The sequence below is a fragment of the Peromyscus eremicus genome, chromosome 12 (assembly GCF_949786415.1).
Source record: "Peromyscus eremicus chromosome 12, PerEre_H2_v1, whole genome shotgun sequence".
In the NCBI taxonomy this organism is placed as follows: domain Eukaryota; kingdom Metazoa; phylum Chordata; class Mammalia; order Rodentia; family Cricetidae; genus Peromyscus; species Peromyscus eremicus.
In genome coordinates this window covers 65,851,292-65,868,942 of record NC_081428.1, presented here as the reverse complement: position 1 = coordinate 65,868,942, position 17,651 = coordinate 65,851,292, and the positions used below count along the sequence as shown (strand labels likewise).

The following is a 17,651-nucleotide window of genomic DNA, read 5'->3' as shown; positions in this document are numbered from 1 at the left end:
GTTCATGAAAACAAACAGTCCAAATCACTGTACTGGGATAGTAACTCTCATAATTCCAGTGGAGGCACTGGAATTCATATCACACTTTATTTAATAACTGTGTAGAGTAGAGACTGTTGTATTAAAGGGGGATGTTCTTTTGTTTCTGGGCTAGATTTTTTTTAATTGATTATCTATGGAAGCACAGTGCTGTGCCAGATATCTTACCAGATGCTGTTGGAAACCAGATGTGAATCATGTCCCAAACACGTCAGTCTAACAGGAAGATGCATGACTTACAGTCACATAATTGTGATACAATAACAAGTAGAATATGAAGTGGAAATAAAAGGTATATAGAAGTAAAACAAAAAAAGTAAAGCCATATGATGTCATACTGAAGTATGTTACAAATCACTCTTTAAGATTGAAAATACTTGGAAAAAATGCTGTTTTTAAAAAATGTGAAACATGTGGAAAAAAATAAAAAGAAAATGAACCAAAACTTCCATGTATGACTTAGTAAATACAAGCCTTACCAAATTGTGTCACTTATTTCTTGATAGTGATGTTGGAGGGAGTCTTGGGATGAACTGTAGGTGAATGGCTAATGTATGTGAAAACACTTGAGAACCACATGCATTCATAATCTCCCCCTAAGCCCTGAGTAAAGGTGGACTGAGCAGTTCCTCAGAGACTATCCCAGACTGCTTGCATATACCGCCATGATATCTTTACAAAGCGAGCGCTCCTCCCCCCTTTTTTTTCCATTCTAGATTTTGAAAGGAAACGAGGCATTTCCAGTCTTCAGTGTTGAATTAGTTTTAATAAAATCAAAAACAGCAAAACTTTGACCGACTCCACATTAATTCCACTTAAAATCGCTTTGAGGCCTTTATTTCACACTGAAGCATTCTCTTTTTTAATTATTCAGTAAAACCCCATTTTTCTGAATACATAATTCCTGAGACAGAATACATAATTCTAAAATAGTGGTATCAGGTACAAACTACAATTAGACTAGACGATAGTTCAAAATTCAACCCAAGAACAAATGGTAAGATAATACCATTTCTGATTAAGCCCATCATCCACAGTGTCTGAGCTGTCAAAAGAATTTCTTTTATTTAAATATCATGTTCTAAAGTTCTCATTTTGAAATTTAAACTCACTCTAAATGAAGAAAGGGCCCCATAATAATCCAGGTATCTCAAGGTAGAACTTGCCGAAAGCTGACTCACAGCTTCCGACATACTAATTTATGAAAGGCACTCCAATCTACCGAGTTCTGTTTTCCTAAATTAGACCACACTGAAGCAGCTGCTTTGACAGAAAACTAGTGGGAAATATCAGAAAGGGGAGGCAAGGAAAAGCCCTTTTATCTGTTATGTCATGTATTTCTGAGTTTGGGGAAATGCTAGGATACGCAGCCACAGTTTCCTCTGCTTATTTATTTGCTCGTATGTTTTCTGCCCATATTTGCTGCTTCGTTGAGAGTCTTCTCATCTTCCCTGGCCTGGCTCAAATGCCACACTGCGCGTATAGGGGCTGTGGTTAAATACCCAAGAGACAAGATAAAGAGATTGGGTGAGACAAAAGCTCAGGGAATCCCAGTCAGTTTAAGGCCATTGTAAGGAGCCAGGGATCTTTGCCACCATTTTTATAGGAAAGTAATAGGATATTGAATAGTTTTTTCTTTAAATTATGATCAGATAATTGAGAGAGGAGACACACCTCGTAGAAGACTTCACACTACTCTGAGTCATAACAAGCCCCTAAACTATGAAAAGGAAGATGAGAAACAAAGATAAGTGGGTCATATGTTAGCTCTAAATTTCAGCTTCCTGAGAATTCTCCACATTGATTTCCATAGTGGCTGCACCAGTTTGCAGTCCCACAAATGCTAAACAAGGGTCGCCTTTCCTCACATCCTCGCAAGCATTTGTTGTCAGCTGTGTTTGTGATCTTAGCCATCCTGACTGGGAAAAGATGAAATCTCAAAGAACTTTGAATTTGCATTTCCCTGATTGCTAAGGATACTGAACACTTTTAAAGATATTTCTCAGAAATATCAATCTTTTCCTCTGAGAACTCTCTGGTCAGATTCACAGCCCATTTTTATGGTTGTTGTTGTTGTTTTTAACTCTTATTTTTTGAGCTCTTAGTATATTTTAGATATTAATCCTCTATCAGGTGTGTAGCTGAGTCTCTCTGGGATTTCTCATCACTCGATTTATTATTTCCTTTGCTGTAGGGAAGCGTTTTAGTTTTATGAGGTCCCATTTGTCAACTATTGACCTGTGATCCTCAGCGCATGGATTCCTGTTCAGAAAGCCCTTTCCGGCACCTGTATTTCGTAGGGTACTGCATATGTTTTCTTCTAGCAGTTTCAGCATTTTGGGTTTCCCAATAGGAGGGAACTCATGCCTAGAATTGTAAACCTAACCAGTTACTCCTTACTGGGAAGATGTGGACCCTGGAAGGAAACCACTGCCATTTTTCCAAACCAGCAGAATTCCCAACTACATTCAAAGTACCTATCCATATATCTACAGGTAAACATAGCTCGCATCCCTCATCAAAGAAGCTTCTTTTTCCAGCATAGGGGAGACCATCATAGAAACCCACAACTGGTGAAAATGCATAGAGCAATTGACTATGGGAGGGCCCATCCCTAACTGATACATCTACAACATGACTGATATACCTAAGCCCCAGGGAACATCACAGAAGAGTAGGTAGAAAGACGGTAAGAGTTAGTGGATCAGGATTGCTGCTGTGAGACAGTATCTTCTATATACGACAGAGAGATGCACCCGTTCAATCTTAACAATATGGTCATCTAAAAAGGACCTGTGCCATGACAAGATGAGTTGACGTTCCATCCTGGGTGGAGGAAATCTCACATAAATTCATAGATAAAGAGCTATAGGCTGCCAAGAAAAGGAGACTCTTCTCAAGGAACAAGCTCCCTGAGAGAATATCTAACCCCAGAGTGGTCATCCCTAAACATATATATGTAGGAGCAATACTAAGTGGCCCCAGTAGGGGTGTGTGTGTGTGTGTGTGTGTGAGAGAGAGAGAGAGAGAGAGAGAGAGAGAGAGACAGAGACAGAGACAGAGACAGAGACAGACAGAGAGACAGAGAGACAGAGAGACAGAGAGACAGAGAGAGAGATGATAGATAGATAGATAGATAGATAGATAGATAGATAGATAAACAGGGAGAATGAATCTCAATTAAGAAGTCATGAATTTAAAAGAGAGTCGGGGGACAAGAAAGAAGTTGGAGGGAGAAAAATGTTGGGTAGAGATGATGTAAATACAATACTCATACATGTCATTCTCAAAAAATATAAAATAAATGTTAATAATATGGAACCAAGGTTGTCAACTATGTGACATATGACTGTACTTGAATCATCTCGCTATCCATTGTAGTTCCTGGAAAGTCCTTAATTAGTACCTGGTGAGTGAACAAGAGTAAAACATCGATGAGACAAGACCCATGAATATGAGTGGAGAAAATGAGACAGACAGATCAGAGAAAGTGGGGTTCATAACACAGAAGACAAAAGAGGCTGGTGACAGAAAACTGACATGTTTTCTAATGTCATTCATTAAGACAGATAACTGAAAACACAAAGTAGATTGGGGCCTGGAGGAAAATCACAATTTCAAAATGAGGCAAGCTGTATTTGGGTGGCTAGTGGGAAAACTATAGAAAGTTATCTGGGGTACAGTCAGGTGTGAATAAGAAGTTCGGACATTGATGTGAATCAGAAATAGACAGGTAATGAGTGAGCTAATGGCAAGAGTAACCACAGCAGAGAGAAGAGAAAAGGGACACACAAAAAGCGGGGAATATCTTTGTCCAGACTATTACTCAACAATATTAATATTCACAAAGACAACCCAGATTTCACAGATCACTGTCTACAAACTCAAAAACTCTGAGAAATAATTAGCTTGAATAATGATATACTAGATAGAGTAAATGATTCACAGAGTAACTTGGAGAAAGTGAGGAATTTCTCTGGGAAGTGGGTCTGAGTGATAAATAGGGGTTTGCAGAAACCCAAGGAAGACAAAGAAAGCTACCATTTGGAAATTAGCAGAAAGTGTATCTTTTCGTCACATTAATTCACTGACTATAAAGTACAATTGTGAACAACACTATGCTCCAAACTCTTGGAAAACTAAACACAGCAAGGCCTTCAAGCACATAGCTCCCACGCTGTGAATTCTACCTGTGAATGTGCCGGAATCAATTCAGATGAGGTCTAGACCAACTGGAGACCTAATTTAGAAAGCCTGCAAAAACCTCTTATGAAAATCCAAAGCGTTTGGCTAACATTAAAAAATAATAAAATCCCTACTGTGAAATTATAAAGTTCTCCTCTCAAACCACATTATAAACAGCAGTTCCGAGGACAGCTAACCAAATATTACTGTGCAGAAGAATAAAGTGATCACCTAAAAGCCTTATACAAGTTCTAAGTGCTAATCCCAACTGAAGATATTTTGAGGTTATCAGACTAAGCATGGGTTACTATATTTGATTCCAAGCAACACTCTCTATAATGGTATTGACAAACTGGGGTGTTTCTAAACTGGTAGCTAATCAAGGTCAATATACCTCCTATGTACAATGGAATCTCAAGTAATTTTGGTCCAAATTTAAGGTAGGTGTCCTAATCCTCAGACTAGAAAAACAAGGATAAAAAGTGTAAATCTCTTTCTTAGCCTTCAAGCTTGCTAATTATATGCCTCTATGACGGGGCAGAGCCACAGAATGAAAGCCACAAGACAGGAAACAAGGAAGAGAGTTAGACTGGAGGCCATAAAGATACAAAAATAGAGAGTTTGGGGGTATACCATGACTTTTGTTTTAAGATACCTAAAACCTTGGCATTCAGTGTTGTCCATAGACCATGTTAAAATCCAGACTGGGTTTCAGTGAGTCTAGAGTAGTTTTAGGATGTCCTTGAAGGTACTGTGGTATGCTGACAACACTGAATGTCTTGCATGCATGTTAAAGTTCAGAAAACCAACGAGCAGGGGACTCTTCTGTGGGGAAAACTGTTTCTTCTACTCTCAGCATTCTTTGGTAGATTGCAGTTCTTTGTCTAGGGTTGAGACCCCATGAGATTCTCCCCTTCCAAATTAGCATTTCTATTGGGGTTGTCTCTGTTGAGGTTTTGTTTAAGCAACCATGTTCTTGAGACTTCATGGGTGTAGCTTCTCAGCCCTGAAATTATATGCATACTTTACATGGACTGAGAGGGATATGCGTGTGTGTGTGTGTGTGTGTGTGTGTGTGTGTGTGTGTGTGTGTGATAGCTAAAGAACTGGAGCATGTTAACATCAAACTTTAACAGAGCAGGGGAATGGTTTGGAGAGTGGAAGTGAAAGGGGAAAACAGCATAACCATATTTTAACTTCAAAAATATTAAAAAATTTTTTAAAGTTTGAAATCACTAATCTACAGAACTATTATACATAAAAGAGAAATAAACAGCACTTTTTTCTTTCTATTCCTCCCTCCATAAAAAAAAAAAAAAAAAAAAAAAAAAAAAAACTTAAGAAGTTCCCTAGAGAACCCTTTTGTGTTAACGCTGGAGGTGGGGTAATCAATAGAGTTGACAACATAGGCTATAGCTGACCACTGGCCACAATAAGATACCTGACTCGTGACTATTCAAGTACAAAGCTGTTCCATGAATGATACCAGCAGTGCTCTAGCTCACAGCTTCCTTAAGGAAAAAAAAAAGCTTATGTCTTGTCCGTTGATTCCTTCTTTAGTACTGGGTAGATTATAAATAATAGTAGATATTTGTCAAGTAGCTGAGAATGTAAATGAGTGAAAGATAAATCACAGAGGTGGAGATTTGAAGGCAATCAGATGCCCTCTAAAGTAGGCTAGATCCCTAAGACTACAGTCACATTAGTGGCAGATCGTATTGCTTTGAATTGCACCTAGGTGTGGAGAAAAAAAAATTGGTCAGAAAAGTTTTACTCAAATTTCTCAAAGAATAGAGGACTGATGAAGGTGTTGCTGAGCATTGTTGAGTGTCTTCTCTTTCAGGACTACCTGTATTTATCTAGTTTCATTAGGCTTAAGTCATTTGCAAGATTATTTATTCAACATGTCATGACAGTCTCTTATAAAACAAGAAGAGCCCTTCTTAAGGAATAGTTATAGTGGACTTGTGCTAGGTTTCAAGTTCAGAAAGTAGGCTATATTTTTTTTTTGGCAATGTAACATAACATGGTCAGTGACTCAAAAGAAAGAAAGTGAAAGTTCAAATACCAGTAATGCTTCCAAGAACAGATGACAGAGGGTAGTATATACAAACTCATAGAAACTAAATATCACTATAAGCACTATTTTAATTAAAATCGTCATTTCTACATCCTCTAGTAGAGGAGCACAATCATTTTTCACCAACTGTCTAAAATATTAGATCTTATGAAACTCAGAGGATGCCAGCCAGTAAATGCTCTTTCTGTAACTCGAGATAAAAAATGTGCCTAGCAGGAGATCCCAAGGCCTGGGATATCTTGAGACTTGATAACTAAGAAATGAGTTATCTCTCCAGTACTATTCCATTTCATATGGTATCCTGTACTTTGCCATATTTCCAATGTCTAGTTTAAACCTGTCTTAAATATGATATTCCTTGAATGGGTGAGACTGTTCAACAGGTAGGGTACTTACTACCAAGGCTGATGACCTAAGTCAACCCCCAAAACATATATGATGAAAGGCAAGAATGACTGATTGCCCAAAGTTGTCCTCTGACCTCACTACACACATAGCCCGCCTCCCTGCACAAATAATAAGTATTTTTGAAAGAAATGTAACATTATAAACTAAATTATTCAGAAATTCTTTAACTGTATTGCATCAATGGTTCCGTTTCTGTCTGCTTTATTGTTAACATCTCATTATTTTCCAGAAAAAAAAAAAAAAACTTCCACAGTTTATTTTTTTTGTAATCACTCCAGTTTTGAGGTCCAAGCAAGTCTATCTTGAATGGTTAGTGAAATACTACAAAGTAAAAGTATAATCACAAGAGAAAATTTTCAAAAATTAATCATTGCATGATCAATTATATTAATGTAGTTAAGAAAAATATAGATAGGAAAGCAATTAAAAATATTTGCTAAATTTTGCATTTCCACTTAGTATGCATAGAAACTCTTACAAAATGTTATGTTAAATCTATTGTTAAACTATTTTCTTAAAACTAATACAGAGGTATCTTAGAATCCTCTATGAGTAGTCTCCTAGTTAGCTTCAGCTAGAGTCAATAGTTATCTGATAGAGTCTCCACTGGGGGATTCCTTTGATCATGTTATACTGTAGGGATATATTTGAGGCATTTTCTTGATTTTTTTTAAATTGCTATAGAAAGGCCCAGGCCACTGTGAGTGGTACCACCCCTAGGCAGGGGGTACTGAGCTGTAGAATAAAGCTAACTGAATAGAAACAAGGGACCAAGTGAGTAAGTACATTCTTCCATGGTTTCTGCTTCAGTTCCTGCTTCCAGGTTCCTTCCCTCATTGATGAACTACAAAAACTTAGCTAAAATAAACATTTCCCTACTAAAATTGGCTCGGGCCAGTGTTTTAGCACAACAGAAAAGCAAACTAGAAAAGGTATTCCTAGCAGAATTGTATATCAAGAATGATAAAGCTGAATCTCAGAATCCCCTTCATTCTAACCGAGAAAACTGCCTGGGCTGCAGAAGACAAAGGACAAGGTCAACGGGGCTCATTCTTGTGACAGTGTTGACTTAAGACTAACTTAAAACCTCCCATTCAAATCTCTACAGGTGATGAAATAAATCCAGAAGACTGTAGCGTATCAACAGCTTTAAAAAGAAGGGACTAAGCAAGAAGAAAGCCAATAGAGGAAAAAAGTGTTGACAGAAGACAACTTTTAATTAGAACTAATCAATATTTTATTCCCCCACCACTTACAATTTCACCCAGTAAAGGGAGACCAGAGTGAATGTATTTCCTCGGGAGTGTTTAACACCAAAATGACTTGCTGATCTCAAATGTAAATGTAAGGACCAGACTGGACTAAAATTGAAATCAATAACAAAGGCTATTCCTCATTAACCCAACATTAAGAAACCAAAGTCGGTCAAAATAAAAACGAGCCCTTTTCTAAATTGCCTATGCTAGTAATCTCTCAGTTCCTGGGTCAAATACGTAAGGCAGTGTAATAACATTCCTTCTTTATCCATGCAGAAGCTGCCTCCTCCCTAAGTAGTTACTCTGATTGATAAAAGGGAAGTGTGTAAAATAACCAAGCAAAGCAGGAATATCGTGAGTAGCCATTAGGATTGAGTTGGGGAAGAAGGGAAGACATAGGGACCTATGCATTTATTTAACAGCTACATATCAAATGAAAATGTGTCAATGATATTTTGCTACTTTAATATTAAATTAAGAAAAATGAGTATTAGGCTAAAATAGCGATTTCAAGTCTTGCCCAAGATTATCCTGTTTATGGAGAAATTTCCTTAAAATTTAAGTAGTACTGATTCTATGAGCACACCAGTCATTAACAGAACCAATTTTGTTTGGCTGGGGTATTTCTGACCACCTTCTAAGGAGAGAGTTTGATATGGTGGAGTGTGAGTTACGATCCAGGAACTCACACTCCAGAGGTAGAAACAGTCCTTGCACAATAATTACCAAATACAACAGAATGAACTGCAAATAAGATGGGTACAAAGCCGGGGCAGGAAGTGATTCATGCCACCTGGGAGGAACGCAGAAGTTCTGGCAGGAGCGATGGGAGTTGAGCAGAGCTGGAAATAATGGCAATGCTGCTGCAGCAGGGTGAATAAAGGCAACAGAAAGGTGTCAGGATGAACAGAGGATGGGCGTCGAGGTTAACTGTACCCCCACGGAGAAAACAAACAACAGTAAACTGAAGGACTGAAAAAGATGGATGAAGAAAATGTTCCACGACAGGGAAGAAGATGCAGTCAGCTAAAGAGGTTCGTGGCGAAAGTGGAGAAAGGCTGGATAATGCATGTTGATGGAGCTCAGCTACGCATGCATCTTGAAAGGACAGGTTGTGACTACACATTAAATAATTACTTTTGAAATATAGGCATTCGAGAAGAAACTTTCTGGAAGAACACAGTGAACGTACAACCTAGGATGCAGGAGTGTTAGTGCAGGGCTAGAGTTAATGAATCTTCATCGTATATCACCTTGCTAGAAAGGACTTTCTCATTAGTTCTATATGCCCATTCCCAAATACATGGCACAGAGAAACACAGCAAGTGCCTGGAAAATAAGTTGATCATCACTGTTTAAGAACAGTTCCTCTAACAACTACATATATTTCAGTACCAGCATCAAGCAAAAGCCCAAGAGATAGCTGTGGTATTGCAAGGAGGCATAGAATTTGGGTGAATCTCAATCCCTTTCTTTACCTTTTTTTATTTGTATTTGCTAATTCACCCGTGACTCTCTCATGAGATGAATGGGTTGACTGCAATAAATTCTGATGTTTTACAATTTAAAGGGACAAAAACTTTAAATCCTATTCCAGGCTGGGTAGACATCCCAAGACTTGGGCCACAAATAGGAATCCTTGAAGATACAATGGATATACCATGGCCTGAGGCAAAAGTTCTAACCAAAGTGCCATTTCCAACACAGACTTTACCATGAGAATTTCAGATGCCTGCCTGGAATTCAATAATGGACCAAGGTGTGTGATAGCTCCTGCTCTCCAGACCCCACAGGTATACCCATCAGCTCAAGAGAAGCCCACTGCAAGTTGCGGGATGTGGCGGCAGAGAGACACAACTCCTTGTCTGAGCAAATGCTACAGAGGATAACAGCCCAGGACCTTGCAAGAAAAGACAGGTGTAGCCGGAAGGTGAATGATTAGAAACTCTCTCTACTTTACAAGAGGAAAATAAATCTCTAATCTCTCAGAGAAATGTCCTGTGTATATAGGGCTATGGCCATAGCTTCCTTTCCTAGAACTAGAAGATTCAGGGTGATCACTCATGTACCATTCCTCCCTTCTTCATGACTGCACTTTGGCTGCAAAAATCCAGCCCAGTTTCCTTGAACAACAAAACATGACGGCAACAATTCTATTTCTGTCCATGAGAGACATGGGTTTCCTTAGAACTTGAGGTTCTCTTTACTTCTCAACATTCTGTTTTTATTCAGACATAGAAAAACTTTCTTACACCTCCCTGGAGTGATTTTTGGGTCCTTTAAAAAAAAAAACCTAACACCATTGAATCAATATTCTGTGGGTAGAACAGGTAGAGCTGTTTGTCCCTAAATGGAATCAACTCCTATTCTCACCAGGCAACTTGTATATGGACCCGAGTTTGGATCCTTAAATTTTGTCCCTTACTCCTCTTTTGTGCAAATACATTCTGACCAGAGGCCACTGTAAGGTTATCTGGTTCATCATTGGAATCCCCTAAATTATAATACAATACTTACGTGACAAACCCAATAAAGTTAAAATCTTTTCTGGAAATTTTCATCTATTTTTATTTGTCTTTATAACAACTTATATAAGATCCCAGGTTTTCTCTAGTGAATCTTGCCTGTGCTTCATTTCAATCCCATTTGGCCTTAGCTTATAAAACCCAGCAAACACTGTAGCACATTAGATTTCATTCCAAATCCTCAATGAGACCAAAGAGGCCCAAAGTGAAGTCAAAACAAATAAAGACTGATATTTTAGACAGAGATATCTTTGCTAGTAAATCACCAGTAATTAAAGCAAGGGATGCACAAAACCGCACCCTAATAAAATAGGTTCTGTCCTTCCTAATAAGCAGGGAGCAGACTCATGGTTGATGGCTCCAGTCACGAGTGGTTTTTCTGCTATGGAGAAAAGAGCTAGAGTTAATGGCTTTCCAAGCAAACAGATCTTTAGCTATGCTTCTTGTTTTCAAGGAAGAAAACCAAGGTTCATTTCCAGCTCTAACAGAGAAGAATGGACAGGAGATTGTGGAAAACAAACATAAACTGAAATCTAGAATCTAACCAGTCCTGCAAGATTGGAGGCCCTGACTTGGAGGGCCTTGCTGTACTAATGTGGGAAGTGAAGACACTAGCGAAAGGCCCACTTTTCACTGAGCAGGCTGTAGAGACGTCTCACTGGTTCAGGAAACAGTTTCTGTTCTTACAAAAGATGGGGCTTGGTCCCACATGATAGCTCACAACTACCTATAACTCCAGTTCCAGAGGATCCAAGTCCTCTTCTGGCCTCTGTAGGCTCCTACACACTTGTGGTACATTTTACACACACTTAGTCTGCACATATACACTTAAAATAAAATAAATAAATACTCTTTAAAAAAAAAAAACAAAGAACTGTGCATAAACTCCAACTAAGAGACATTAATCTACCCATGGCTAGAAGAAGAATGTCTGACAGACATAAATTCTACACACTAACCAATTGCAAATAATAGACAAACAAGTAGCCATTGCAAAGAACATCTTTTCAATGTTGTTTGACTATGTATAGACCAATGAACTTAGTCCACACTCAAATATGTAACTATATATTCTAAATTGTTAGTGAAAAGTGAAATTTGGAAGAATTTTGGAAATCATTCTAATGTCGGGCTTCACTGGAGGCAGCTTAATTCCCAAACCCTTTTGGGTTCAGTTTCTTGCCTTACATTGTTATAGTTGAAGGTGTATCGTGATAAGCTGGTCTTGCTCCAAAACATGGTTACAAAAGTAGGGGATCATGTGATGTATTTATCAAATAGTCCCTGGGGAAACCCAGGGAACATTCAAGACCCAATCGGAGCCCCCCTCCCAAAAAAAGAGGGGGGTTTCAAATAATGGGATTGCTCTAAGAACTTTTGCCCTTGTGGACTGGGAGACTTTTCAAGACACCCAGGAGCCCTCTACAGCAGTCAGATACCCATTGGCCTTGACTCAAATCCTAACTGCCTTTCCACTCATGACCCTCTGTGTCCATTCTCTTCTCCAAGACCAGAGTGCCCATTCTAAAATGCAAATCACATCTTATCACTTCCTGACCCTTCTTTGGATTCTGGATTACAACACAGTCTTTCCTGGGTTTTCAAGGCCTTGAGGTACATCCAGGGCCTTGCTGTGCTTCCTGCATCAGCCTCTCCTGGGCTCTCACTGCTCTATTTTTCTTCCGGGTCTCCCAACGAACTGAGTAAGGTTGCCCTCCTCTGCCTTGAGAGCTCTTCGACTTCCATCCCTTTCTGCTTGTCTCATCTTTTAGAACACAGCTTAGACAACTCTTCAGGATAGAGATATGACCTAAGGAAACACCAGAGAGAATAAAATCTTCATTTCACAGTCAGCAAACTGAAGCTCCAAGGGATTAATAAGCATCTTTAATGCTCTTTAAAATGACATCCAGAATTCATATTGACCTCACACTCTACAGTTCGTCTGTTTAATGGTTCTGCTATCCATTAAATGGTAACCCCAATGAAGAAAGATTAAAAACACTAAGTGAATAATCCTGTAAGGCTCTGTTGAATTTGCTATTAGCCACATGCCTCTGGAAAACATCTGAGAAGCTTTTGAAACAGGTGTTTATGTTTACACTTAAGAAAGTCTGCCCACTGGGCCCAAGTCTCCAGGTGGATCCTCTGATGCTTGCAGAGGCACTGGTTGGTGTCTCTGAGGCTCCTGGCATACAAAGGGAATCCCAGCCAGGAGCCCGGCCCACAGCAAGACAGCCTTGGGATGCCTCCTCAGCACAGAGGATCCCCATCAGCTTTTCCACTTCTCTCTTCTTCCTTGGGGACCTTAGACCACACACAGGGCACAGAGCAAAGAAACCAGGCAACCATGCTCTATGTTTCTTGATCCCTGACTGAGATCCCTTCCCACAGTAGTTTTCCAACTTCAAAACAAGTTATTCAGAAGCAGAACCTCTTAGCTTGGTGGGGTAGCAGATAAAAACAATGGGGCTTAGTGATGACTTAAGTCTCTTTCTGATTACAGCAGGTGGAACCTGTCTCTCCAGTATGTAGAGTCTAGTGTTCTCTGTTTTATGTGATGGAGAGAATACTTCAGTGCATTGCTAAAAAGATTAAAAGAGGGAAGTTCTGGAGAAATTGTAAACCCCAAAGTCACTTAAGTTATTATTAAAATGTTTTTTATAGTGTCAGGCATGGTGGCACATGCCTTTAATCGCAGTACTAGGAAGGCAGAGGTGGGCAGATCTCTGTGAGTTCGAGGACAGTCAGAGCTACATAGTAAAACCCCGTCTTAAAAAAAAAAAAAGTTTTATTATTCTGGTTATTTTAAAAGCATCTGACAGCAAAGGCTCCTTCTCTCCCAGACTCTCAGGTGATGGCTTCGGAAGCTGAGCCCTGTAGACACAGTGCTTCTTCCTCTGGAGAAGAAAAGTTCCATAGATCCACAGGTAAGCCATTAGCTAAAGGCCAAAGGTGTTATAAAGGATGGTCACAGCCATCTAAGATGGCTATGCTGCTAGGCCTCATACAGACAGTAATAATCCCACAGGGACACACTGATAGCAAGCACCCCTTAAGATGAAGCACTGAAGGAACAGACAAGAGCAATCAATCATGATTCAGACCATCACAGAAATGTCAATACGTAAAGACCTGTTCACTAGGAATAGAACAATATAATACTGTGCTACCAAACCTGGGAGGATTTCTAGAAACCCAGATTTATGAGACAAAACTCTTGTTTCTAAAGGCCTAAAAATATTCCTAGTGCTTTCTCAACTACAGAGACTGCCTCATTTCCTGCAAATTGTTTTCCTAATTCTGTTCAAGAATATCAACTTCATTAGAAAGTTAAAGACTTAATCCTGTGTGAGGGCTTGATGAGATCTCTGTGGGATGAAAAATCAGGAGATCACAGTAGCTACTGTTTTACAGTGTCCTTAAGGTGGGGATATCAATTGCTGGTGAGAATGTCCTGCTGTAGAGAAATGGAATTTATAAAACAGTAAACATCACTTTAAACTCCAAGATGTTTGCTAAAAGGAAAACTTGGCTCACTGGGGTTAGCAGCTGGGTGGTGGTATGTCTTTAACAAACATCAAACCAAATATCATCTGATTAGACTGATTTTGTATTTCAGACATAAGTCACTTAAAAGAAAGAACGCAATAAAGGCATTTGCTATAAATGTAAAATCTCACGTGTCAGACCATAAGTACTTTAATTTGTAAAAATCTACTTTCCATTCCATAGACCCTAAGAGTAAGCATTCTTTCAAATCTTAAAGACTTTATTTTTTATGAGGCTTTCTTCCTTCGCATGAAAAGATATTTTTAGACATTTTGGCAAGTTTGATAGTAACATGTTGAATGAGTATGCTGCTGCATGCTATTTTAAACATCTGCCAAAGGAAGCTGGAAGAACACTGAAGTATCATAAACAACTATAATTTTTTTGAGAGAGAGAAAAAAAGGCTCAGAAAAATAAGAAAGAAAATCAACAAAATTTGGTAAAATTATAATCACTTCTCTGATTTAGTTTATTGCAGATATAATTATACTACATCATTTTTAAAAGGGAAATGGTGTAGAAAGCAGAGTGCTTTAATTAGGAAAAGTGTTTCATGTGTTTTAGGTGAAGGATTTTTCCTCTTTGGTGATTCTGTTTAATAGCTTAAGGGAAGGGACTAAATTACACAGAGAAGCAATAACAAAAGTAAAATGCACAGATTTGACTTAAATCACACAGATTTTAGGCTTATCGAGTTACTCTGTACTTTCCAGAGAGGATCTCATTTGCAAAATGAGAATGACCCTGGATAATTCCCAAGCACCTTGTCCACTCTGACAGACAGCAATTCCACTAGTACCTTTCTTTTCTTGATGGGGACAACTCCCGGTGACCACTGAGTCACATGTGAAATATTTGAGACCGACTGCCCCTCTTGAAAATAAAACAAATGATGGACAAAATAACCCATGTCTACGGGCGGACTGAAAGCCGAATGAATTAGTGCAGTGAATTAGGTAGTACCCACACTTAAGTAAACACGGGAGCCAGTTTGGCTCATACAGGTACTTCACACAAAAGGAGTGTCTCAGATAATGACCATCACACTTCTCTATTAGAAAGTGAGAGAACAGAAGTGTTCTAAAGGCTTTTTTATGGTTCAGTAGCCTCAGACAGCATGGCAGTTCAGGGTCTCCAACATTTCATTTTCAAAGAACTACAATCCACACAGTGACTAAGTTGTTAACAAGAGCTGAGCTAGTTACAGGATTTCACTCACTTCTACTTCAATGATGCATGCTGGCTATAGGTGATGGTAGTTTCAGAGCTAAATTGCCTTTGTTAGCCTTTACTAAGAGTGACTTCCTCTGCACTACACACTCTAATTGTAAAATACTATAATCCTACTATTACTACCAATAACAGTTAAAAAATAAAAAATAAAAAAAAATTTCCATCAGTGGAGAGCAGACACCTAACTTCCCTGCTACTTTTTTCTCTGTTATACTGTAAATAGAGCAAACAAACAAAAAAACTAGAGTGAATTTACTTCCAGTCCCAATTTTGCCACACTCGAGTTGTGTAATATCACAGATTTTTTTTGTTTTTGTTTTTGTTTTTTTAATTGCCATGGCCCTTGAATTTCTCATCTCTTCAAATCAGGATCTTGCTGCACAATCCCCGAGTACTCTAGCACATCATGCTCCAGAGATGGCAATCTCAAAACTGCCTTGCCAGTTCCCATGTCTTCATTTTGTATTTCTGTGCTTTGTGAAACAGAGTCTTGTACCCTGATGATTTCTAGATTCCTGGTGTGTTTGTGAGGCTTCGGCATTTTTCAGACTAGAACTTAGTGAGCTAAGAAAGGAGACTGAGAGATACTCAATGTGTCTGCTCTGAAATCAGAACCACAACCATGCCCTTTCTCATTAAACACCCAGTTTAGACCCAGTGCCTCAGCTGAGCTCTCCTAGAAAGTCTGCCCCCTGGAGTGTGTGTCCCAGAGGTAGAAGCTCACAGTGGAGCTCAATTCCTTACTGAGGCAAGTTTTTCCCCTTCGCCACTTTCCAATTTCTGACTCAGTTTGCAATTCAGAAGGCCCGTGGCTTGGAGCATGAACGGTTTTGAAAATGAACTCAAATATTAGGTGACTATAAGATCAAAGCACTTACAACATGGAAAACAGAACCCCTCTTCGGTGTTGAGCAACTTCCCCTGACTCCACTAAAGATTCCTCTGTGGCACTGAAATGTGGAAGGTGCTAACTCTCTATAAATAGTCTCATCTCATGCTATGTGAATCATGGTTGCTGACATAAAATCAACAGATTAATTATTTGACTTTGTTAGTAACAATAATAGCACAACTATCATCTTCCCCAAAAGCTCTTCCACACACACGACACCCCCGTTCTTCAGAGCTAAGTAGGCTTTGCAACAACCCGAAGTCTTTGGTGAACGAATTCACTCCTGGTGTCCTTATACCAGAAACATCTTAGCAATGCCTACCATCTTTCTGCTAGGTTATCATGTGATACTTTAGCTAAAGGAAGTCACCAGTCAGGATCCTCAAGATGAGCACTCAGTGTGTTAACAGGAGAAGCAGATTAAATAAGCACCAAGGGAAACAATAAGCTCAGAGTATCCCTAGTTTCTAATAAGATTTTAAGGAAGTGGCCTCAGGAAACAATACACAATCCTTCTTTCCCAAGCCAAACAAACAAACAAAAAAAGGAAGCCATGTAAACTGTTCATGTTCATCTACAAATCAACTTACACAAAGATAAGTGAGTTTATCTCATCCATTCACAGTTATGACCAACATATTGCTTTTATTATCTTGTTAGCTGAGAAGGCTGAGTAGAATCAGCTCATAAATATCACATAAGTATCCCAGCTACAGGGCAACTCCACTCCAGAGACTGAGTATATGAGTCACATTGAGTTTAGAGCCTTGAAGTCCCTTGCAGACCACGTAAGTCCTGAGAGCAAGGTTCCAAAGGATCCCTGTACAAGAAAATGAGGGATTTATACTGTTCTTTAAACTGAAATATTCAATACGCAGAGATAATTCTGCTTTTCCCTTCAGTCTTCACTTCACCAAACATACAGGCCATATTAAGCCGATGTAAGATGGAAAGACTTTGGCAGGTGCTGAATTGGAACCATCATCGATTTTGTTTACTCTTGAAATCTACCACTTTACGGACATCAGAGAGTGTGGAAATGAGACACCAATGGGGTGATGAATGTCGCAAAAAGTCAATGAAAGCCAAAGCAATGTACTCTCCCTCCCACAGCTTACTCTGGAAATCTTGACTTATTCTGAGCCCCACTTCGAATCTAACCTACACACTTCATTTGAGGAACTCAAGAGAGTGTGGGAGTCTGAGTCGCTAACAGAATAAGGTAGTCAACTCATCACTGGGCAGGGTCCCTTTTCAGCCCATCCTTCCTTTGGCTATCAGTACTGAGGGTGCTGTAGATTGCACCTGACTCTGTGACCACACCCGGAGGTTTTTGGGGAAAACACCATTGTGGTGCTTTGCTTTTGGTCTCTCAAGGTGTGACATTGTCCTGGCTTATGGTGGGACTCGTCCCCTTGACACTGAAGGTATTCAGTTTTCCTTCTGTAAATAGAGGCATATGAGGAACCATTTGGACCCAA

The 17,651-nt window shown here is 39.2% G+C and overlaps 1 protein-coding gene across 2 annotated transcripts in view; it reads right to left on the bottom strand.

Moving 5' to 3' along the window:
- Positions 1 to 17,651, bottom strand: part of Fgf12 (fibroblast growth factor 12) — a 533,458-nt gene that overhangs the window by 235,382 nt on the left and 280,425 nt on the right. The window lies entirely within an intron of this gene.